Below are 23899 nucleotides of genomic sequence, written 5' to 3' on the forward strand. Positions count from 1 at the left end.
AAAAGTTAAGCTGAACCTCAGTTAAGGGTTTCTAATATAATCTCTCTTGCTATATTTATTGTTAAAGAATGAGTTAACTGCTTCACATGTTATTTGTAAATTAACCAGATTGGAATTGCTATATTATTATTATGAGAAATTGGCTTATTTTATCCTCAAAGTAAGGAAATTTCCATCTAGACCAGTAAGTTGAATTATTTTCCTGGTTTATACCACATATACAATATTGATAATTGTCAGTGCTTATTTACTGTTGAAAGACATGTCTCAATATTTTAAATAGTGAAAAAAGTGAATACAGATAACATGTTTTGAATGCTTTCTATGAGCTAGGAGCTTTACATACTTTATTCTGTTTAACAACCCAACAGCTCACAGCAAGATTTGCCCCATTTTACAGATGAAGAAACTGATATCCTCAAGGCGAACAGTCAGTAAGAAGCATGGACACTGTTTGAAACTTCATCCGCATGGTTTTAAAGCCTTTGCTCTTTCTGATTTCCTAAGTTACCTCCTTTGCCAGTTCTTCACCCACCTTTTTGCTTTAAACTCCTTAAAAATTAAAATATAGAGATTATATATATATACATATAAAATGAAATCTAAGGCTATTTTTTTGGAGACAATGAAGATAATGGTATAATTACAAAATATAATTCAAACTACAGTGATAGGAGCCTCCACTGGCGTTATGGCCAAAGTCATAGTTCCCAAACTAGTTATGCATGTCCTGGGAACAGAGAATGGCCCAGGGTCCTTCTGCCCCAACCCCTGCCGTGTCTCCTCACTGAGTCTCTTCAATGTCTCAAGGTCCCCCTCTCTTCACATCGGGCCCTGGATGGGAGACCTGCTGAGGCTGTGCATTCAGTTTTCTTTGTAGCTCTGCTGCCCTTACAGTTAAATCCTATACCTGAATTTCAGCACAGACTGCAGGATTTAAGGGTCTCTTTAAAGTCTACATGGAGATTTTATGACTTTTTCAGTGTACTTTGAATTGCTAGTTAGCTAACCCGAACCTATCATTTTCTTTTGTCTAGGTCTCTAAATCTATTAAATAAAACCAGACAGCTTCAGAATCATGATAATTCCTCAGTCCCCCACAGGGACCTGTCCATGCTTGTGATGCTACTTGCATGCCAGAGTCATTACCTCCTCACTTATCAACAGCTGTGTGGTCCTTATCTCTGACCACAAGAGACTCAGATCCAGAACCCCATCTCGCCTGTCTGCTTTGCAGGGCCCCTTTTGGTAACAGCTATTGGTCTGGGTTCTTCCTGAAATCAGTGCCCAAAACAAGGTCTTGCATTCAGGATGTTTATATTGGGAAGCATGAAAGTGGGAAGGGGAAAAAGTCAATCCAAGTGTGCTTTGTGGTCTCCAGTATGGGCCCCAGGGCTTGATCCCTTCAGGAGCCCTCGAGGAGCTGTGTGAAATGTACCCCAGGTTTATTTCCCTGAGGGACACACAAGGGGAGAATTTGTTTTCTGCCTCTCGTCCCCAGTTGGCCAAGGGTTGCTTTCTGGTGTTAACTCCCTCTCACTTCCAGACATCTGTGGGATCAGAAGGGCTGGTCTGCAGCATCTCACAAGGCCTGACAGTGGCAGAGAAGCCTGGGGGCAGAAAGTGGGCAGTGTAATTGAGGCAGCTGACATAATGTGTGGTCAGGTTACCTCTGAGCACAGTTGATTGTGTCAGGAATGACTGGAGTAAAAAGATGGGCTGAGAGCATGTGACGTGGGACACAACTGGTGTCAGATTCAGATATGATCTTGTTCTGTGGCTCCAACAAATCATCATACAGCAGTCATACAACAGGACATTTCCTAAAGTCTGGATTAGTTGGCTTCAAATCACACCACGTATAGGGCATTCGTGACGCCATGCTGGTCGGGGTTCCTTAGCTCCTCCTTAGCTCCTCCCTTTTTGAGCATTCACAAATGGGGTGCAGACTCAAGTTCATGTAGAATACACAAATATTTGGTGCTTTATCTAAACTAAGGCTGATGTACATTCCCGTGGCTAGTTCCATGCACATGTTTTTGGCATAACATTTTTGGGGTTGCTGATGCTTTTCCAAGTAGTGGTGTAAAACATGCTCCTCTCTGCGTCAGAGAAGGTAGACATAGACTTAATTGAAGTCCAGGTTTTGAGAGAGCCCAGAACAAAGATCTATGGCTCCAGTGATGGGGGAGACTTCAGTCAGATCCACTTGGGAAGCTTTTCTTGCAAGGTCATGCTCTTGGCAGGGGGACATCGAAGGGGATCGAAGGACGAGAGTATGTGTTGCTCGAAGTTGCTTAATAGGTGATTCTGCAACACCCCACCCATTTTCCATTGAGAATACTGAAGTGAGTTAATTTGCCCAGTAGCTAGATGGTGTTTCACTGGATGGTTGGCATTCCTCTCACTGCTCCATCAGATTCCTGCAGCAGTATCCAAGGCTAGGAGAGGCCGTGTGGGATGAGGGCAGCTGTAGACAAAGCTCCTGGAACACATAAGTGATGGGTTTTGATGAGGAAGCAGGCAGAATACTCGCACAGACTTACACATTAGTCAGCTTTAAAAACCCTGGACTGTCTTCTTGGCCTCTTGGCCACGTGTACTAGTCTCCTCAGTCGTCACCACTAAAGGACCTGAACCTGATGCTTTCCTAAAACTGATCTTGAGGCTGGCAGCAGGCCACCTCTACACTGCAGACCATCTGCATGTACCGGGAGTCCTGCCTGCCACCACCCAGCCGGGGTGGCCTCCCGGGATGTTTCCCTTGGCAGGAGTGTCTTACAGCTGGGCCAATTATTAGTGAGTTTCTGAATTATTTATGTCAATGTTCCCTTTCATTACTGTGAATTGTCATGAATTGGATGTAATCAGAATGATTGAGGTTTGAAGAACAAAGAATGAGGTGCATTTTTTAGTTTAATGTTATAACTTGTTGGGCTTTGTTATTGCTCTTAAAGCTCCTACCAAAACTACTAAGAGAAGCCATTTGGTGTGTTGGAAGGGCCCTAGACTTGGAGTCTGGAGACCCTGGTTCCTGCACCTGCTCTCCTGCCCTGGACTCGGCCTTACAGTACTTGGTGATCACCTGTTTAATGTCCTGATACGTCAGTTGTGGGTATTTATTTAGCTTATCATGTTGCAAGCTAGAAGGCAGCTGTCTGCAAACTGGAAGAGAGTAGTCACTAGAAACCGACCATGCTGATCTCAAAGTTCCAGCCTCTAAAACTGGGAGAAAATCAATTTCTGTTGTTTAAGCCTATGGTATAATACCAGTCTATGGTATTTTGTTATGGCAGCCCGAACAGACTAATATAAGGGGCTAGACTAGAGAAGGTAGACTATCAGAAGTGGAAGGCAACTTGTCTTAGTTTGAATTCTTCCAAAAGCAGATTCTGAGACAAGGATTAGAATGAAAGCAATTTGTTTGGGAGGTGAGTCCAGGAAGCAATGCTGAGGGTGTGGGGAAGTGAGACTGAGGAAGATAGGAAAGCCAACGTGGGTTATCTCTATGGGCAACTGGAGCTTAATATCCCTGAGGACCCTCTGAACAACAATGTGGAATATGCCTTGGAATTTTCCTATTTAAGGCCAGGAAAACTGTGATGCTCATATATCAACTCACTATCCCCATGAAGGCATTAAGTTCCCAGCACTTCTGGTCTACCTGGCACATATCAGTCTAGCAGCAGTTTTCCTGGGTCAGAGAGCCACCAGAGAGATGTGTAGCAAGGCATGCATGGGAACTGTCTCAGGTCACCTCCAGGGTGGACTGAAGGGACAAGAATGCAGCACAGATGACATCTGCTACAGACAGCAGAACTCTCACACTTTAAGGTGAACTCTGGTGAAAATACAGTCTGTTTCGTAGGTCTGTAGTGGGACCTGAGAGTCTGCATTTGTAACAAGTTCCCCATGATGAAGATGTAGCTCATTCATGGACCAGACTCTGAGTAGAAAGAGTTTCACACTCTTTCATGAATTTAGCTCAGTTCAACATGTATTTATTGGTCACTTGCTGAGCTAGATCCTGGGGCTACCAGTGCTTGCCATAGGGACTAGAGAGATCAGTACATGATACTGAGCAGGGCCCTGTGGGGCTCCTGGGCACAAAAGCCTTTCTGTGTCCCCCATTTCTTGATTACAGGGAATAGGCTTTATTTAGCCTCCATGACCTTCCCTGAGTTCCAAAGGGCAGGTTCAAACAGTTGCTAATTAGGGAAGGGAGGGGATGCAGAGACAAGGGAGGAGCAGTCAAGAGAAACAATAGTGCAACCTTAGGGCACCGTCCTGGTTCCCCATAAAGGGATACACATAACAACATCTTAGAGCTTTTTTGCAGATACAGAAACCCCCAGCAGGTGGGAGAAGTTAACGGTATGCCACCCGCAAGTTCGTAGACCCCAGACTGGTTGGAACCATAAGGTTGATGATGCACTTACCTCACCACCAACCAATCAGAAGAATGTCCAAGAGCTAATCACACCCTCCTTGAACCATTACTATAAAACTCCTCACTACCCCCTCCAGGTTGGGACACATAGTTTTGAGGACATTAGCTCACTTTGGCCCTCTTTGACTGCAAAACAATAAAGCTATTCTTTTCTACTTAACCCAAAACTCTGTCTCCACGATTTAATTTGGTATTGGGTACAGAGGCCGGATTTGGCTTCAAACAGATGGATCAGGTGTTGCATCCGTTTTACAGATGATCTAAGGGTTTATTCTGCTTCAGTTGTCCAGGGTTGGAAGTGCTTACTACATATTTGTCTTAAGAAACAGAAGAAGGTGCAATTCCTGAACTGTTTCTGTCTCTTGGATAGAATTTTAGCCTATAAAAATGGTAAAACCATTAGCACAGATTTACCTCTAGATATGCTCCCGATGTCTTAGTAGCAGCCCCTTTGGAACCATGGGAGGGTTTTCATAAAGCCATTACTTACTTTAGTATTTTAAAATAACGAAAAAATCTAGAGTTGTAATAAAAAGAGCGACATTTTTGTAGCACTTCACAGCTTACAAAGTGCTTTCCATCACATTATCTCATTATGTCTTTTGCAGGCTTGAGAGAAATCACCTACAAATGGCGTTTAAAAATAAATGTATTAAAAAAAGATAATAAATGTATTGCACATTAGGGCAGGTACATTACACACCTGGGTACGTGATAGTCCAGATCCAAGATAATGAAAAATGACCATGAAGAAGACTACATATAAGCATCCACTGTGTCCTGGGGCACTCGGGTAAACTCTGCATTAGCTGGGAAAAGCAGTTCAGCCTCACTGTTGTTGGTCTCTCACTTTTAAACTTTCCACAAGGGTCTTATCTTTGCTCTGTGTGCCGATCTTCCAGTTTGACCACTCGGCTTTTCATCCTGTTGAGATGCTTTGGGCCATCTGTATGCCCACACTGAAGTCAAGCACCAAGAGCGTGACTCATAGGCAATGGACACACCCCCTGGCTGTCAGCCTCTGGCTGGACAGTAAATGGATTCAGCCAGTCAGATAAGAAAATGAAAATGAGGTGGTAAAGACTTTCTTTAGGCATTGTAAAATGACCTGGCTGGGATGACCTTTGTAAAGATTTAGCTTCATATGCCCAAGAACTCTAATTATACCTATCAGATGTTATCGGTAGAGATTATGAATTATATCTAATATGTAATTATACCTAAATAAAAGTGAAGATTCTATTGATAATAAAATTCAATGATTTCATTTATAATAACTTCAATAACCTTGAAATATTGAGTGAAAGAGAAGCAGGTGGATCTCATTCATGAATATTTTATGAGTTAGAATGCTTTTTGCTATATGAAATGGAATATTTAATCAAACCTAAAAATAAGAGTTAACTGTTTACATAACCTAAATCTGGAAATAATGGTTCTGAGTTTTGTTAATTCAGCAGCACAATTGTGTGAGTTCTGGGTCAGCTTCTCTGCGATTCTTTTAATTTTAATTTCATGGTCACAAAATGGCTGCCACAGCTCTAGGCATCATGTCCTCACACCACTGAATCCAAACAGGAAGGAGAGTGCTTCCTTTACACCCTTTTTTTTTTTTTTAATTATGGAGAACAATCATTCTGAGAAATCCGTCGTAAGTTCTCCTCTGGCCCTTTTGACCAGAAGTCGGTCTTAGGCCCACTTGCGCAAGGATTGTAAAGGATTGATTCCTTTAGAATCACTGGTAAAGGAAATGAGATGAGCGTGACTGACGAGACTAATTATGTTTAATCTTCTAGGACTGGGGTGGGGTCCAAACTTCCTGCAGCACATTGCTTCCTCAAATCTGAACAAAATAAGTGTTATTCATAAGGACAAAAAGGAAATGGCTTTTGGGGAGGGAAGCAATATTGTCTGATGCACGTATTTTCTATTGTTTCTTTAGAGGTTCTTTGGTTGCCTGTTACTTGAAATGGAGACACATTCAGGGGTTAGAATCAAAGATTAAGATTGAAAACATTACCTCTGACTGAATTCTACAGAAGTATATAAAAATGTTCTGTAGTACAAATCGTGTTTCTTCCTAGTTTTGTTTGGGGAACCACCAACTGAAACCACCCACCCTGGCCAGGCACAGCAGTAACCGCTTGCATGAGTTATCTTACATCAGGAGGTCCTGGTAAGGAACGTGGAACTAACAAGCTACTACCAACCGGAAGATTTGGGAAAGGTCAAAAGGAGATAGGAGATGCCAGTCCATATGTCCTACCAACCTCCTGGAATATGTCTCTCTGGAATCTATCTTGGCTGAGTGATGCGTGCACCACCAGGGAGCACCCTGAATCAGAAAGATGGGCCAGAGACAACCCAGAAACTAACTCCATTACCATAAAACCCGAGACTGCCAGCCACCTGGCAGAGCAGTTCTCCTGGGTTCCCTTACCCTGCTGCTCTCCACCTGGGCGCCCCTTCCCAATAAAGTCTCTTGCTTTGTCAGCAAGTGTGTCTCTTGGACACTTCATTTCTGAGTGTTAGACAAGAGCCCACTCTCGGGCCCTGGAAGGGGTCCCCCTTCCTGAAACAGTTTGGGTTTCTTATGGAATGGAAATCTTCCTGTCCAGATCTTAGCCCATATAAGGTGACATGTGTCCCCATCACACTGCTGCCTCCCTGGGGCCTTCAGAAGGATAGGAGAAATGACACAAGGGCTAAAGCTACTGGCAAAGCTTTTTATTTTCTTTTAAATATATCTTCATTGGAGTATAATTGCTTTACAGTACCATTTTAGTTTCTGTTGCACAACAAAGCAAATCAGCCATATGTATACACATGTCCCCATATCCCCTCACTCTTGAACCTCCCTCCCATCCTCCCTATCCCACCCCTCTAGGTCATAGCAAAGCACCGAGCCGATCTCCCTGTGCTATGCTGCTGCTTCCCACCAGCCAACTATTTTACATTCGGTAGTGTATATACGTCGATGCTACTCTCACTTCGCCCCAGCTTCACCCTCCCACCCCATGTCATTAAGTCCATTCTCTATGTCTACCTCTTTATTCCTACCCTGCAACTAGATTCATCAGTACCATTTTTGTTTTGTTTTGTTTTTAGATCCCATATATATATATACATTAGCATACGGTATTTGTTTTTCTCTTTCTGACTTACTTCACTCTGTGTGACAGACTCTAGGTCCATCCACCTCACTACAAATAACTCAATTTCATTTCTTTTTATGACTGAGTAATATTCCATTGTATATATGTGCCACATCTTCTTTATCCATTCCTCTGTTGATGGACATTTAGGTTGGTTCCATGTCCTGGCTCTTGTAAATAGTGCTGCAATGAATATTGGGGTGCATGTTTCTCTTTGAATTATGGTTTTCTCAGGGTATATGCCCAGTAGTGGGATTGCTGGGTCATATGGTAGTTCTATTTTTAGTTTTTTAAGGAACCTCCATACTGTTTTCCACAGTGGTTGTATCAATTTACATTCCCACAACAATTCCTGCTGTGGTTTATATCAATTAACATTCCCCTTTTCACCACACCCTTCCCAGCATTTATTGTTTCTAGCTGTTTTGATAATGGCTATTCTGAACGGTGTGAGGTGATACCTCATTGTAGTTTTTATTTACATTTCTCTAATAATTAGTGATGTTGACTATCTTTTCATATGCCTCTTGGCCATCTGTATGTCTTCCTTGGTGAAATGTCTATTTAGGTCTTCTGCCCATTTTTTAACTGGATTGTTTGTTTTTTTGATATTGAGCTCCATGAGCTGTTTGTATATTTTGGAGATTAATCCTTTGTCTGTTGTTTCATTTGCAAATATTTTCTCCGATTCTAAGGGTTGTCTTTTTGTTTTGTTTATGGTTTCCTTTGCCGTGCAAAAGCTTTTAAGTTTAATTAAGTCCCTTTTGTTTATTTTTGTTTTTATTTCTGTTACTCTAGGAGGTGGGTCAAAAAAGATCTTGCTGTGGTTTATGTCAGAGTGCTTTTCTTATGTTTTCCTCCAAAAGTTTTATGGTGTCTGGTCTTACATTTAGGTCTTTAATCCATCTGGAGTTTATTTCTGTGTATAGTGTTAGGTAGTATTCTAATTTCATTCTTTTACATGTAGCTGTCCAGTTTTCCCAGCACCACTTATTGAAGAGGCTGTCTTTTCTCCATTGTATGATCTTGCTTCCTTTGTTGTAAATTAAGTGACCATATGTGTGTAGGTTTATCTCTGGGCATTCTGTCCTGTACCATTGATCTATATTTCAATTTTGTGCCAGTACCATACTGTCTTGATTACTGTAGCTTTGTGGTATAGTTTGAAGTTCAGGAGCCTGATTCTTCCAACTTCATTTCTCTTTCTCAAGATTGCTATGGCTATTTGGGGTCTTTTCTGTTTCCATATGAATTGTTCTAATTTTTTGTTCTAATTCTGTGAAGAATGCTATTTGTAGTTTGATAGGGATTGCATTGAATCTGTAGATTGCTTTGGGCAGTATAGTCATTTTCACAATATTGATTCTTCCAGTTCAAGAACTGTTTCTCTACCTGTTTATGTCATCTTTGATTTCTCTCATCAGTGTTTTATAGTTTTCTTTTTTTAATTAATTAATTAAATTATTTTTGGCTGTGTTGGGTCTTTGTTTCTGTGCGAGGGCTTTCTCTAGTTGCGGCGAGCGGGGGCCATTCTTCATCGCGGTGCGCGGGCCTCTCACTGTCGCGGCCTCTCTTGCTGCAGAGCACAGGCTTCAGACACGCAGGCTCAGTAGTTGTGGCTCATGGGCCCAGTTGCTCTGTGGCATATGGGATCCTCCCAGACCAGGGCTTGAACCCGTGTCCCCTGCACTGACAGGCAGATTCTCAACCACTGCGCCACCAGGGAACCCCGTTTTATTGTTTTCTCAGTACAAGTCTTTCGCCTCCTTAGGCAGGTTTATTTCTAGGTATTTTATTCTTTTTGTTGCAGTGGTAAATGGGAGTGTTTCCTTAATTTTTCTTTCTGATTTTTCACTGTTGGTATATAAGAATGCCAGAGATTTCTGTGCACTAATTTTGTATCCTGCAAGCTTACCAAATTCACTGATTAGTTCTAGTAGTTTTCTGGTGGCATCTTTAGGATTTTCTATGTATAGTATCATGTCATCAGCAAATAGTGACAGTTTTACTTCTTCTTTTCCAATTTGTATTCCTTTCATTTCTTTTTCTTCTCTGACGGCCATGGTTAGGACTTCCAAAACTATGTTGAATAAGAATGGTGAGAGTGAACATCCTTGTCTTATTCCTGATCTTAGTGGAAATGCTTTCAGCTTTTTACCATTGAGTATGGTGCTTGCTGTGGGTTTGTCATATATGGCCTTTACTATGTTGAGGTATGTTCCCTCTATGTCCATTTTCTGGAGAGCATTTATCATACATGGGTGTTGAATTTTGTCGAAAGCTTTTTCTGCATCTAATATGGTTTTTATTCCTTAATTTGTTAACGTGGTGTATCACATTGATTGATTTGCATATATTGAAGAATCCTTGCATCCCTGGGATAAATCCCACTTGACCATGGTGTATGATCCTTTTAATGTGTTGTTGGATTCTGTTTGCTAGTATTTTGTTCAGGAGTTTTACATTTATGTTCATCAGTGATATTGGTCTATAATTTTCTTTTTTTTGTGATATCTTTTCTGGTTTTGGTATCAGGGTTTTGTAGAATGAATTTGGGAGGGTTTCTCTCACTGCAAGTTTTTGGAAGAGTTTGAGAAGGTTGGGTGTTAGCTCTTCTCTAAATGTTTGATAGAATTCGCCCGTGAAGCTATCTGGTGCTGGACTTTTGTTTGTTGGAAGATTTTTGATTACGGTTTCAATTTCCTTACTCGTGATAGGTCTGTTTATATTTTCTAATTCTTCCTGGTTCAGTCTCGGAAAACTGTACCTTTCCAAGAATTTGTCCATTTCTTCGTGGTTGTCCATTTTTTTGCCATATAGTTGTTTGTAGTAGTCTCTTATAATCCTTTGTATTTCTGCGGTGTCAGTTGTGCTTTCTCCTTTTTCATTTCTAATTTTATTGATTTGAATCCTCTGCCTTTTTTTCTTGATGAGTCTGGCTAAGGGTTTATCAATTTTGTTTATCTTCTCAAAGAACCAGCTTTTAGTTTTATTGATCTTTGCAATTGTTTTCTTCATTTCTATTTCATTTATTTTTGCCCTGATCTTTATGATTTCTTTCATTCTACTGACTTTGGGTTTTCTTTGTTCTTCTTTTTCTAGTTGTTTTAAATTAGGGTTAGAAAGTTTATTTGAGATTTTTCTTGTTTCTTGAGGTGAGATTTAATTGCTATAAACTTCCCTCTTAGAACTGCTTTGGCTGCATCCTGTAGGTTTTGGGTCGTCGTGTTTTCATTGTCATTTGTTTCTATGTATTTTTTAATTTCTTCTTTGATTTCTTCAGTGATCTCTTGGTTATTTAGTAGCACACTGTTTAGCCTCCATGTATTTGTGTTTTTTATAGTTTTTTTCCTGTACTTGATTTCCAATCTCAAAGATGGAAAGATGCTTGATCAGAAAAGATGCTTGATACGATTTCAGTTTTCTTAAATCTTCCAAGGCTTGATTTGTGACCAAAGATGTGATCTATCCTGGTGACTGTTCCATGTGCACTTGAGAAGAAAGTGTATGCTGCCACTTTGGGGTGGAATGTTCTAGAAATATCAATTAGATCTATCTGGTCTATTTTGTCATTTAAAGCTTGTGTTTCCTTATTTATTTTCTGTTTGGATGATCTGTCCGTTGGTGTAAGTGGGGTGTTAAAGTCCCCTACTATTATTGTGTTATTTTCGATTTCTCCTTTCATGGTTGTTAGCATTTGCCTTATATATTGAGGTGCTCCTATGTTGGGTGCATAAACATTTATAATTGTTATATCTTCTTCTTGGATTGATCCTTCAATCATTATGTAGTGTCCCTCCTTATCTCTTGTAACATTCTTTATTTTAAAGTCTATTTTATCTCATAGGAGTATTGCTGCTTCAGCTTTCTTTCGACTTCCATTTGCATGGAATATCTTTTTCCATCCCCTCACATTCAGTCTGTATGTGTCCCTAGGTCTGAAGTGGGCCTCTTGTAGGCAGCATATGTATGGGTCTTGTTTTTGCATCCATTCAGCCAGTCTGTGTCTTTTGGTTGGGGCTTTTAATCCATTTACATTCAAGGTTATTATCAATATGTATGTTCCTATCACCATTTTCTTGTTTTGGGTTTGTTTTTGTGGGTCTTTTTGTTCTCTTGTGTTTCCCACCTAGAGAAGTTTCTTTAGCATTTGTTGTAAAGCTGGTTGGGTGCTGTTGAATTCTCTTAGCTTTTGTTTGTCTGAAAAGCTTTTGTCTTCTCCATCTAATCTGAATGAGATCCTTGCTGGGTGGAGTAATCTTGGTTGTAGGTTTTTCTCTTTCATCACTTTAAGTATATCCTGCCACTCCCTTCTGGCCTGCAGAGTGTCCACTGAAAAATCAGCTGATAACCTTATGGGGATTCCTTTGTATGTTATTTTTTTTGTTTTTCCCTTGCTGCCTTTAATACTTTTTCTTTGAATTTAATTTTTGTTAGTTTGATTAATATGTGTCTTTGTGGTTTTTTTCCTAGGATTTATCCTGTATGGGACTCTGTGTGCTTCCTGGACTTGGGTGACTATTTCCTTTCCATTGTTAGGGAAGTTTTCCACTATAATCTCTTCAAATATTTTCTCAGACCCTTTCTGTTTCTGTCTTTTTCTGGGACTCCTATAATTTGAATGTTGCTGCATTTAGTGTTGTCCCAGGGTTCTCTGAGATTGTCTTCAATTCTTTTCATTCTTTTTCCTTTCTTCTGCTCCTCAGCAGTTATTTCCACCATTTTGTCCTCCAGCTCACTTATTCGTTCTTCTGCCTCCATTATTCTGTTATTGATTCCTTCTAGTGTATTTTTCATTTCAGTGATTGTGTTGTCATCTCTGTTTGTTTGTTCTTTAGTTCTTCTAGATCTTTGTTAAACATTTCTTGTATTTTCTCAATCTGTGCTTGCATTCTATTTCTGAGATTCTGGATCATCCTTACTATCATTACTCTGAATTCTTTTTCAGGTAGATTGCCTATTTCCTCTTCATTTATTTGGTCTTGTAGGTTTTTACCTTGCTCCTTCATCTGTGATGTATTTTTTTGCTGTCTCATTTTTCTTTTTTTTTTTCTTTTTTTTATGAACGGGATTGTGTTCCTGTCTTACTGGTTGTTTGACCTGAGGCTTCCAACACTGGAGTCTGTAGGCTATTGGGCAGAGCTGGGCCTTGGTGCTGAGATGAGGAACTCTGTGAGACCTCACTCCGATGAATATTCCCTGGGGTCTGATGTTCTCTCTTAGTCTGGTGGGTCGGACTCGGAGTGTTCACCACAGGAGCTTCTGCCCAACCCTGGGCTCACGAATTAAGATCCTGCAAGCTGCGTGGGGCAGCAAAAAAAAAAAAAAAAAGAACAATAACAAAGTAAAAAATAAAATTAGAGTAGGAAACTAACAGATATGTTAGAAGGAATGTAAAAATAAAAATATAGATGAATCAACAACAAGAAGGTACATCAGTACCACAATAGTACAGAAGAGGAGGAGGGAAAAGAAAAGGGCCGTGTAGGGGGGTAAGGCCTTGGCTGTGGATAGTGTGGCCTAAGCAAGGATGAGGTTTGGGTGGTGGGCGGGACCTATGCTCAGGACCCACAGGGCTGGAAAAGGCCCTGGGGTCTGTTGGGGGTGAGACGTAGGCTCAGTGAACAGAAGGGGCCCAGACGTGGCCCATCGCTGGTCTCAGAGGGCAGGGGGGCTCACCTGAGAGCCCTGCAGGCTTCCTGGGCTTGAGTGGGCGGGGCAATCTCCTTCCACTCCTCTCCGGGAGGCCCCTTCCTGCCTGCCTCTCCTGATCTCCCTAGCCTCCCTCCCATGACCCCAGGACCCACGTGGCCTTGAAGGGGGTTTGGAGGGTTGGGGATCGGCCTGGGAGCTCAGCAGGCTCCCTGGGCCCGAGTGGGCAGGACAATCGCCCTCTGCTCCTTTCTCGCTCCTCCCGGAGGGCCCCTCCCGCCTGCCTCTCCTGATGTCCCCACCTCAGGGGCGCCGATCTTGTCTGGCTTCCACTTCTCCTCCCCCCTTGGTCCCCCTACATCCTACTGGTTTACTCTGGGGTTTCTCCTGTCTCCTTGGGGGTCAGAGTCTCCCACCAGTGGCCGGCAGGCACCTGAGCTGTGGGGAGATGCTAACTCCGCGCCTTCCCACACCGCCATCTTGACTCCTCTCCCCTTGGAAAAGCTTTTAAGAGAGAATTTTCAGGGGAATTTGGAAATTGAGGGAGAGTAGAGCTGTGGGGAGGAAAGTAGGTATGAGGGGAAGGAGGATTTGAACCTGTGTTACTATGAGCAGGTATCCACTCCCTTCAAAAAATACAGCTAAGAATGTGGGCTAACCTAGGACTGATGTCTGCTTGGTAGCCTGTGTCTCTTTTCAACATTGCTCTGAGGGTTTTGGCTTCAGTAGGGCACATTCTTATCATTGATAATAAGGGATAGGCATAGTATTTTCCCCATGCCATTTCTGACTGAAAAGCCAATCTAGATCTGTGGGAAGGCTCTATGGAAATTATAACATGTTGGTACCTCTGTGCCTCAGGTCATCTCAAGTTCCAAGATGGCATCTCAAGCTTCAGACCCTACATCCACTTTCCAGTGTGCAGGAAGGAAGAAAAGGGAAGATGTAGAGGAGACCAAAGGCAGTGCTAATTGGTTTCTTAAGGATGATTCTCAGTAGGCCTCATGAGACATCTACACACATTCCACTAATCAGAATTTAGTCTTGTGGTCCATCTAGCTATTTGGGAGTCTGGAAATATAGTCTTTAGTTTGGTTGGCCACGTACTTAGCTAAAGATTCTATTACTATGGAAAAAAGGCAAAATGGATATTGGGGGAATGATAAAAAGGAGCCTCTTCTATACCCATACCTCTCTCTACGAATGGCAGATGGACTAGCATTTTTATGTCTGTTTACTTTTGTCATTTGTTTAGCATGGAATGTCCTTTCCCCACTCTTGCATCTCACCTATCTCCCTAATTCCTTTGTTGTCTACTGAATTTTTTTCTCACTGTTAAGCTTAATTCAATGCCACTTCCTCAAAGGAGTCTTCTCGGACTCTACCAGTTAGAACTAACTTCTGTGTTCCCTAGCCCCCTTTTCCTACTTTCATTATAGCAAAGTGTTCATTCTGTTTCCCATTATCAGGAGTTGTTTAGTTTTTCCTTTAGATTGCAAATCTCCTGAGAGCTGGATCCTGGATTTAGTCATCACCAAATCCATAGAGTGCCTACATGAAAGAGAAGTAACATATTAAAATAAGTTAATGAATGGAAGAAGATTGGGAAATAGCCTTATATTAGTGCAGTGTTAGAGGCGTTCGTAGGGTGTGGAGGAAGGAAGAAGGCTTTGTAATCTGACATATCTGGTTTAAAATCTCGATTGAGTGTCTTATAGATGTGTGACCTCAGGTAATGAAATTATTCTCCCTAAGCCAGAGTTTCCAGATGTGTGAAATGGAAATGAAAGTACTTGTTTTGCAGGGTTGTTTTGAGAATTAGGTAAAATGTCTGCAATGAGCCTGATACTTAGGGGATACTTGTTCCTGGGCATTATTATAATCATTATACTGCAGATTTGGAATGGTTAAGGGAAAAGCTCTATGTTGCCCTACCCCAGAGCCACAAAGCTGATTACACATGGGCCAGGGGTTCTTGGAAAGAGATTTGCTACAGAAGGCAAGGAATGTTATTACTGGTAACAGAAATTGAGAGCATATCATTTATACCCCTGTAATTGAGTTGAAATTTGGCATATTGATATCAACAATATTCATCTAACATCCATTTTAAAAGTCTCCAGGTGAAAAACTTAGACACAAAGTACAAGCATTCACTGATGCTCTTAATAGTTATAGCAACATGTAAGGTAATAGTAAAAATGATGAAAGTGGCAATTCCACTGAAATGGGGGCTGATGCATACTGTTAAATTGAATCCATAGTTAAAATAGCCTGGGTTTTTCATAGTTCTCTAAGGAGGAGCAGTTAAACCCCAGATTTTGTCTTTATCGACAGCAATATAGAAGTTATGTCTATCACAGACCAACAGCAATCAGTGGCACAGCTGTCAGAACTTCAAGGTCAGAATAAAAGAGTAGATGCTGTAATTTTAAGGAAAATTGGAGAAGTTTATGTGAAGACTTGGTTTAAAAATGTCTTGTGGATTCCCCAAAGCGTATGAGTAACTTTTTTGACTTTGTACCATGTGAAGTCTCCATGAAGTTTTTAGTATACACTGAGGCTAATACCTAACATGTATTTAGCACTTTCCAGTTTATTATATGATTTGACATATCTTAACTAATTTAGTTGTTGCATTCATTTCCCATTACTGCATAACAAAGTACTACAAACTTGACTGTTTAAAACAGCACACGTTTATTCTCTCAGTCTCTATGGGTCAGAAGTCTGGACACAACTTAGCTGAGTTCTCTGCTGAGGGCCTCACAAGGGTGGAGTAATATTCAGCAAACTCATATCTTTGAACCCAGCAGAATCACCTCTTTGTCACTATATTAGACAAGTTAGGTTAGAGTCTCCTGTGGTAACAAATACCTTCAAAATCTCAATTACTTACCACAACAAAGTTTTATTTCTTGTTCATATTATACATCCATTGCAGGTCAGTTGGGTACTTCGCTCCACGTTTTCTTACTTGAGGACCCAGGCTGATATAGTCACCATTGTGAATGTTGCCAATCCCCTCATTCCAGAGGAAAAAGAGAGCTCTGGTGAGTTTTGCAATGGCAGTGAGATGCACTGACCTGGAAGGGAAACATATAGTATTTGCTTAAAACTCAGTTCAGAACTAGTCAAATGGCTCTACCCAATCATAACAGGGACAGAAATTTCAATTCAATGCTATCCCCAGGAGTGAGGAGACTCCGAAATAATTGGCAGATAACTGGTGACATAATTATCACCACAGCCGTGAAAGTAGCCCACCACAAAATGATGCCCTGTCACCTTTGCATTGTTCATGGCTTTAGTGCCAAGTCCCTCACCCGACCTATCACTCTGCTTCTAGACCTGTTCCTGATAGCCTCAGCTTTTAACTCTTGACTTACTTATATCTTCAGCGCTGTATCTCTTGTAAAACCTAAGGTTTGCAACTGCTTCTCTTTACTGAACAAACCTTGGGTCTGCTCACCTGGCTGCAGTGAAGCCAATCTACTGACACTAGGTTGTGGTGAAGGAAAGTGCAGCGTTTATTGCAGAGCAGTAAGCAAGGAGTCCAGGCAGCTAATGCTCAAAAGACCTGAGCCCTCCCGCCCCATGGCTTTCAGGGAAAGCTTTTTAAAGACAGAGTGAGGGAGGCTGGTTGTGGGGTATGTGATCAGTTCGTGGACATTCTTCTGATTGGTTGGTGGTGAGGTAATCGGGGGTCAACATCATCAGCCTCCTGGTTCCAGCCAGTCTGGGGTCTATGGGCTTGGGAGAAGCATACAGTTAGCTTCTTCCACCTAGCGGGGTTTCAGTGTCTGAAAAACAGCTCAAAGGACATGGCTCAGAATATTACCTGTAGCCCTTGAGGAGGAACTTGATGGCTAAACAATTATTATGTTGTTTTGCTTGACTGTTTCCCTTTGTTTCTGCATTTTCTCCCTTCCCTGATTAAATTAATTCTTTGGAACTAGGGGAAGGCATAAGAGGTTAAAGTATTTCTACAAACAAGAGGCAGGTGGAGGACATGGTGGGGGGTGGTCTCTCCCAGGAACGCCCCATAGGGTCCTGCTCAGTTACTCTTCTCCTAGTCTGGTTTCTACTTTTCTTCTTGATTACAATTTTTACTTTGTATTCTTAAATGACACTGTTTTCAGCCATTCTAGGTAAACAATTCACCAAATCTTACTGCACTCCTGGGACCCTAAACCCAGACCCAGACCTTATAAACGAATGCCTCTGTGAAGTTGAGCAAGTCATTGTTAATACCATGATGAATGCCACGTGGGGAGAAAAATATGCTTATATACTTAAGTATTCCCTTGAGTGTCTTTCTTCAGAGATACTGTAGGCACTGATCTAAATTCAATTAGCAAGCATCACAAAAAAAGGAAACATCAGTGGAAAAAATGGATCAAAGTATTAGACATGACTAAACCCAGCAGGAAAGTAGAGCTGACCATTCTCAAGGTGAATAATTATCTGAAGAAAGGTGAACAACAGTACAACCTGTCAGTTGCACACCCATTTTGGCTCCATGTGGTAGCTGCAACAAGTGAGCTAAAATATGAATGCCACAGCAAACCATCTCAGAAGAATATTGTATTAGTACAGCATTCTCAGTGGGGGCCTGCACTGCTGGAACAAGATATTAAAGAATAAAGAAGTAGTTGGATGTTCACAGCAGAAGGAATATTTTTCATCCCACAGCTGTATTCTGTTTCATCATTTTAAGTATTTCTGTCAACTTATGGACTAAATTGTACTCAGCTGTGTTGTGTGTAAAATTTCATCGCCACCATAGCACAGTAAAGAAACTTGCTTGAAAACAAGGAAAGTGGTGGATTAGGAGAGGCAAATTCTGCGAAATATCTTCTTTAGTAGTAAAACCCACAACCTCTAAGATTTAACCCCCAATAGAGTATTTGTTGGTCAGGAGGTGACTGGCTGAAGTAAGCCTCCTTCTGTCTCTGAGAAGCTCCCATTTTGATTCTTGTGACCGTAGTCAGGCCATGCAGCCCTTCAGTTTCTGCAGCTCTTCTGGTTCAGCTTTTAGGCTCTGATTCATACCTAAGCAAAAGCCCCTTCCCTTGGTTCCCTCCAGCATAGCCAAAGTAGTCTGGAACTTATTAAAAACTTGAACAGAGCAAAGAGATACATAAACCTTTATAAGTTATCTCATATGCAGAGGTTTCTGATCTTTTCCACAGTTTGCTCATTGCTAGGGCTTGTCAGCCCTGTCACCTTGCACTCTCTGTCTTGCTGATTTCTTCTGAGTTTCCACCAAAACAGACCCGGAAACATGGCTTGATTTGGGAGGTTATCCCAGGAAGCACAATGAGGGAGTGAAGAAGTGAGGCTGACAAGAGAGGGAAGCCAGGAGAGTTAATGAATGGGTTGCTGTACGGGGACCCTCTGAGACAGCATAGAGCACACCCCAGAAATGTCCTACTGAGGGGAGCAGAAGATGGGATACTGATCCACCGGCTCCCATCCCTCACTGTTGAGAGTTGGTCCTGGGGGTGTTAACTCTCCAGCATTTCCAGCCTCCCCTGCGTGTGTGCTAGACACACTCCCAGAGAAAGCCTTCAGCAGACAGGTGGAGGTGTTTGATCGAAGAAAGCCATCAGGAGAGTGAGCTCTCCACCGAAGCTGCAGGTGACCTCCAGCCTGGGCCCAGGGAATATGGGCGGGGCATCAACAGCATCAGCTTCAAGGAGCCCTAATGGGTGTGAGCACAATTTCACAGGCTCCTCAAGGTTGCTCACTGCCCTGCTCCTGGTTTCTCTCTGAGCCGTCTTACTTCTCTATCTCAAAAGAACTAGCCTCTTGCAATTGTAGGTCTCAAAGAATGGTGTGTATACACACACACACCCCTCACATTTTGTAGAAGTAGTTTATACGACACTCAAGGATTTTTAAAAATTTATTTAATTTACTTTTATTTTTGGCTGCTTTGGGTCTTTGTTGCTGCTCTCAGGCTTTTTCTAGCTGCGGCGAGCGGGGGCTACTCTTCATTGTGGTGCGCAGGCTTCTCATTGCGGTGGCTTCTCTTGCTGTGGAGCATGGGCTCTAGGTGCATGGGCTTCAGTAGTTGCGGCACGTGGGCTCAGTAGTTGTGGCTCTCGGACTGTAGAGCGCAGGCTCAGTAGTTGTGGTGCACAGGCTTAGTTGCTCTGCGGCATGTGGGATCTTCCCAGACCAGGGCTCGAACCCACATCACCTGCGTTGGCAGGCGGATTCTTAACCACTGTGCCACCAGGCAAGCCCAACACTCAAGATTTTAGTTTCTTATAATTTCCCATTTCCCCTGCTGCTAGAAAGCGTCTTTGATATGCTATAGTGAGGAAATTTACTCCTGCAAATACTGCTACAGTTGGTTACATTCTTAAAAATTCACTACAAATGAAACTGTAATGGTAAAATGTCTATAACACTGAAGATTTTTCCTTGTAGTGTGGTTGCCAGTTTTCTCACACTATGGGCGTGTGTATAAAGTAAACACAAACTGATCTGATGGCTCTTGTCAGTCCTCTGCCCTATTGGGTAATGGGTGAGAACTTAATTTTAGGTCTGTATGATATACTCAGGCTGATCCTATAATTTAAACAGTCTCTTTAGATTATCTCAGTCTCTATGGATGATTTAGGATTATGGATTTTTTTCATCAATCTGTTCCTCTCCAAGATGAGACCACTAAGGTGACTTCACAGTGTTGGTGGTTCAGGGCAGTCCTTGGTGTGCTCTGGCTGGCAGCCGCTGAGAAGTGGTTGGTCTGATCTCATCTCTGCGCATCCTGTTAGTTTCTACTTCTGATGTCATCCATTTTTTTAATTAGCTTTGTTGGATCCTTCTAGCTGTGAGTTCTAGCCAGTACCTGGCCCAGACCATTTGCCCTGTAGTCTTCAGGCCAGGATCACTGTTTCTTTGTCATAGTGATCTCCTTGGAAGGCTGGCCAGTGGAAACCACCAGTACTACCCTCCACGGAGCATATAGGAACTTCTGGGCACCTTCCATGCCACCTGGAAGCTGGAAGAGAGCTGCAGGAGACAGGCCCTCCCTTTGTATATCACACCTTCCTGCCTGTTTTATACTCTTCAATACTCACCTGAGATGTCTCCATGGAGGATAATAGACAAGCAAAAATAGAATCTCCAAGAAGATAAAACCAGGGCATGGAGGACAGTAGGCAAGAAAATTCTTTTCAGAGAGTAGAACAAGGAGGCTGCTAGACTAGCTAAATGTCAAGAGTCAAGGCTCTTCTGAGAAACAGAATCAATAGAATATATATTGATATATAGAAAGAGGCTTATTATGAAGGATTGGACCACGTGATTATGGAGACTGAGACCCACAGTATGCCATCTGCAAGCTGGGGTGTAGTTCCTCTCCAAAACCAAAAGCCTGAGAACTAGGGGAGCCCATAGTGTTAAATCCCAGTCTAAGTCCAAAAGCCCAAGAACCAGGGAGGCTGATGTTTAAAGAATTCATCCCAAGTCCGAAGTTCTGAGAACTAGGGGCACCAATGTCCGAGGACAGGAGAAGATGGGTGTCCAAGCCCAAGCAGGGAGCAAAGTCACCCTGCCTCCACCTTTTTTTTTGCGGTACGCGGGCCTCTCACTGCTGTGGCCTCTCCTGTTGCGGAGCACAGGCTCCGGTCGCGCAGGCTCAGCGGCCATGGCTCACGGGCCCAGCCGCTCTGCGGCATGTGGGATCTTCCCGGACCGGGGCACGAACCCGTGTCCCCTGCATCGGCAGGCGGACTCTCAACCACTGCGCCACCAGGGAAGCCCCCTCCACCTTTTTGTTCTCTTCAGGCCCCCAACAGATTGGGTGATGCCCGCTTGCTTTGGTGAAGGTGATCTTTGCTTTGTCTACTGATTCAAATGCTAATCTCTTCCAGAAACATCCTCACAGACACATCCAAAAATTATATTTTCCCAGCTCTCTGGGAATCTCTTAGTCCAGTCAAGTTGACATAAAATTAACCATCACACTAACCAAAAAATCACTCCACCGCCAGGGCAGGGCTTACAGTTGCTATCTTACTCTATGACACTGTGCACTGGGTATGTTGGGGGCAGCTAACTTGATTCTTAGTTTGGAGGTTGCCAGCCTATGAGGGGCTGCATTTAGACCTGATTGAGAAGACTTCATGGCACTCAGAGATCCTGGAGTCTGAGCTGGTTGCTAACTTGATCAGATTTTGTGGTTACTGTATCTCCCTTGGGTACTCAGGTACTCAAGGATCTTTGGATAGTCAAGGGCAGTCTGACAGATATTGCTAATTTCCTCCCATTGTTACTGTGCCTATATAATTTATGGTCTAAAATGGGACCCTTCTGAGGATGGAAGGGGGCTCTCAAAACAATTAACATTATGCAATTCTAATTAATTGAAATTATTACCAATCAAATCAACAGTTGTGGATTTATCCCAAACGTTAAATGCCTGTAGCAAGAGAATTCAGACCACTCCCTGCACACGCCACGTCAAGACTAAGTCTCCATTCCTGCACATTTATTTCATGTGCATCCACCCGATCATTTCCCACTGGCTCCATTAACCGATGACCTAGAGGCTTTGTATACCTCACGGCCTGTGGCGCATGTCGCAACACAACTGGCTGATCCATCAAGTGGCTGGCGGGGACAGTAGCACCGACTGCTTTGCCCACTGTTACTGGAGCTCAGGAGGAGTTGGCTGTTGAACCTGCTTTTGTCTGAACACACTGTTTTATCAATGGGTTCCCTACATCTGCGCTCTTGCAGGAAGGTGTTAGCTCTGTTGCATCTGCAAAGAATGAGGAAGAGAGAAATGCGTTATTGCTAGCTGTTTTCTGGATCTCACCATGTGTTTATGTGAGACTTCACATACTACTGGACAAGCCCCTGGTACAGAAATGAAAAATGGAACTCTTCCAATCCCTTCCTGGCTTATTTTAATACAATGTTCGATAATAATTAAATTTCATTAAAAAAAGGAAAATTCCAGGACAAATGGTAAACTGTTAGGGACATAGGGATAGTGGGCAATGGACAACATCTGGAACACTCCCAGGCCAACCAGGATATATGGTCAGACTACCTGAAATCCATTATCTCCTCATTCTTTAGCAATAGGTTCCTCGCTTTTTAGCTAAATACATGGCCACCCAGGAAGAATTCTTTCTAGTGGGGCGGCAACTGAGCCATCTAGTTTCCAGGTGTAGAGTGGCAGTGGAGACAGTGGTGTCATCCGGGGTCCAATGCACAGGTACCAGTTGCGGCATCCAGTATTCAGCAATAGATTTCCAGCATGATTTTAGCTGTGGTGTTGGTGTCCCTCCTGTTTTCTGAGCTTTTTTCTCTAGTTTTCCTGGTAATTTTGTTAGCTTTCTAATATTATTTCAATAAATGTCTTTCTCCTCAAATCAATTTCTGTTCTGTTCAAATAAGAGCTTTGACTAATTTAGGAAGCAGATCCATCGTAAACAATATATATATATATTTTTGGTGGATTAAAAATTTTCCCTAACCTTCTTTAAGTCCAGTATATGAACATTTGCTGTTTTGGTCCCTTTAGCATCCACGCCCCTTTGGCATGTAACCCAGGCTTGGCCAGTCACGCATAGCACTACATTCTCTGGCCAAGGAGATTTGCAGACGTCAGACACCTGTCCGGACACCTGTCAGGCCAACTAAAGCCATTCCCAAGAATTAAGAATTTCACCAATGAAACCGGGAGCGATGAACTCATGCTCTCTCTCTCTCTTCATGGACCATGAGCTGCGTGGAGTCTAGAGTGTTGGCCGCAATGTCTCTGCCAGACTGATAAAGCCTGTCTATGGAGTAAGGCTCTTTTAGTTTTTTTTTTAACATCTTTATTGGAGTATAATTGTTTTACAATGGTGTGTTAGTTTCCGCTGTATAACAAAGTGAATCAGCTATATGTATACATATATGCCCTTATCTCCTTCCTCTTGCATCTCCCTCCCACCCTCCCTATCCCACTCCTCTAGGTGGTCACAAAGCACCCAGCTGATCTCCCTGTGCTATGCGGCTGCTTCCCACTAGCTATCTATTTTACATTTGGTAGTGTATATATGTCAATGCTACTCTCTCATCTCGTCCCAGCTTACACTTCTCCCTCCCCTTCTCTTCAAGCCCATTCTCTAAATCTGCGTCTTTATTGCTGTCCTACCCCTAGGTTCTTCAGAACCACTTTTTTTTTTTTTTTAGATTCCACATATATGTGTTAGCATACGGTATTTGTTTTTCTCTTTCTGACGTACTTCACCCTGTATGACAGACTCTAGGTCCATCTACCTTAGTACAAATAACTCAATTTCGTTTCTTTTTATGGCTGAGTAATATTCCATTGTATATACGTGCCACATCTTCTTTATCCATTCATCCATTGACGGACACTTAGGTTGCTTCCATCTCCTGGCTATTGTAAATAGAGCTGCAGTGAACATTGTGGTACATGACTCTTCTTGAATTATGGTTTTCTCAGGGTATATGCCCAGTACTGGGATTGCTGGGTTATATGGTAGTTCTATTTGTAGTTTTTTAATGAACCTCCATACTGTTCTCCATAGTAGCTGTATCAATTTACATTTCCACCAACAGTGCAAGAGGGTTCCCTTTTCTTCACACCCTCTCCAGCATTTAT

The sequence above is a fragment of the Phocoena phocoena genome, chromosome 5, assembly GCF_963924675.1.
Source record: "Phocoena phocoena chromosome 5, mPhoPho1.1, whole genome shotgun sequence".
Classification (NCBI taxonomy): domain Eukaryota; kingdom Metazoa; phylum Chordata; class Mammalia; order Artiodactyla; family Phocoenidae; genus Phocoena; species Phocoena phocoena.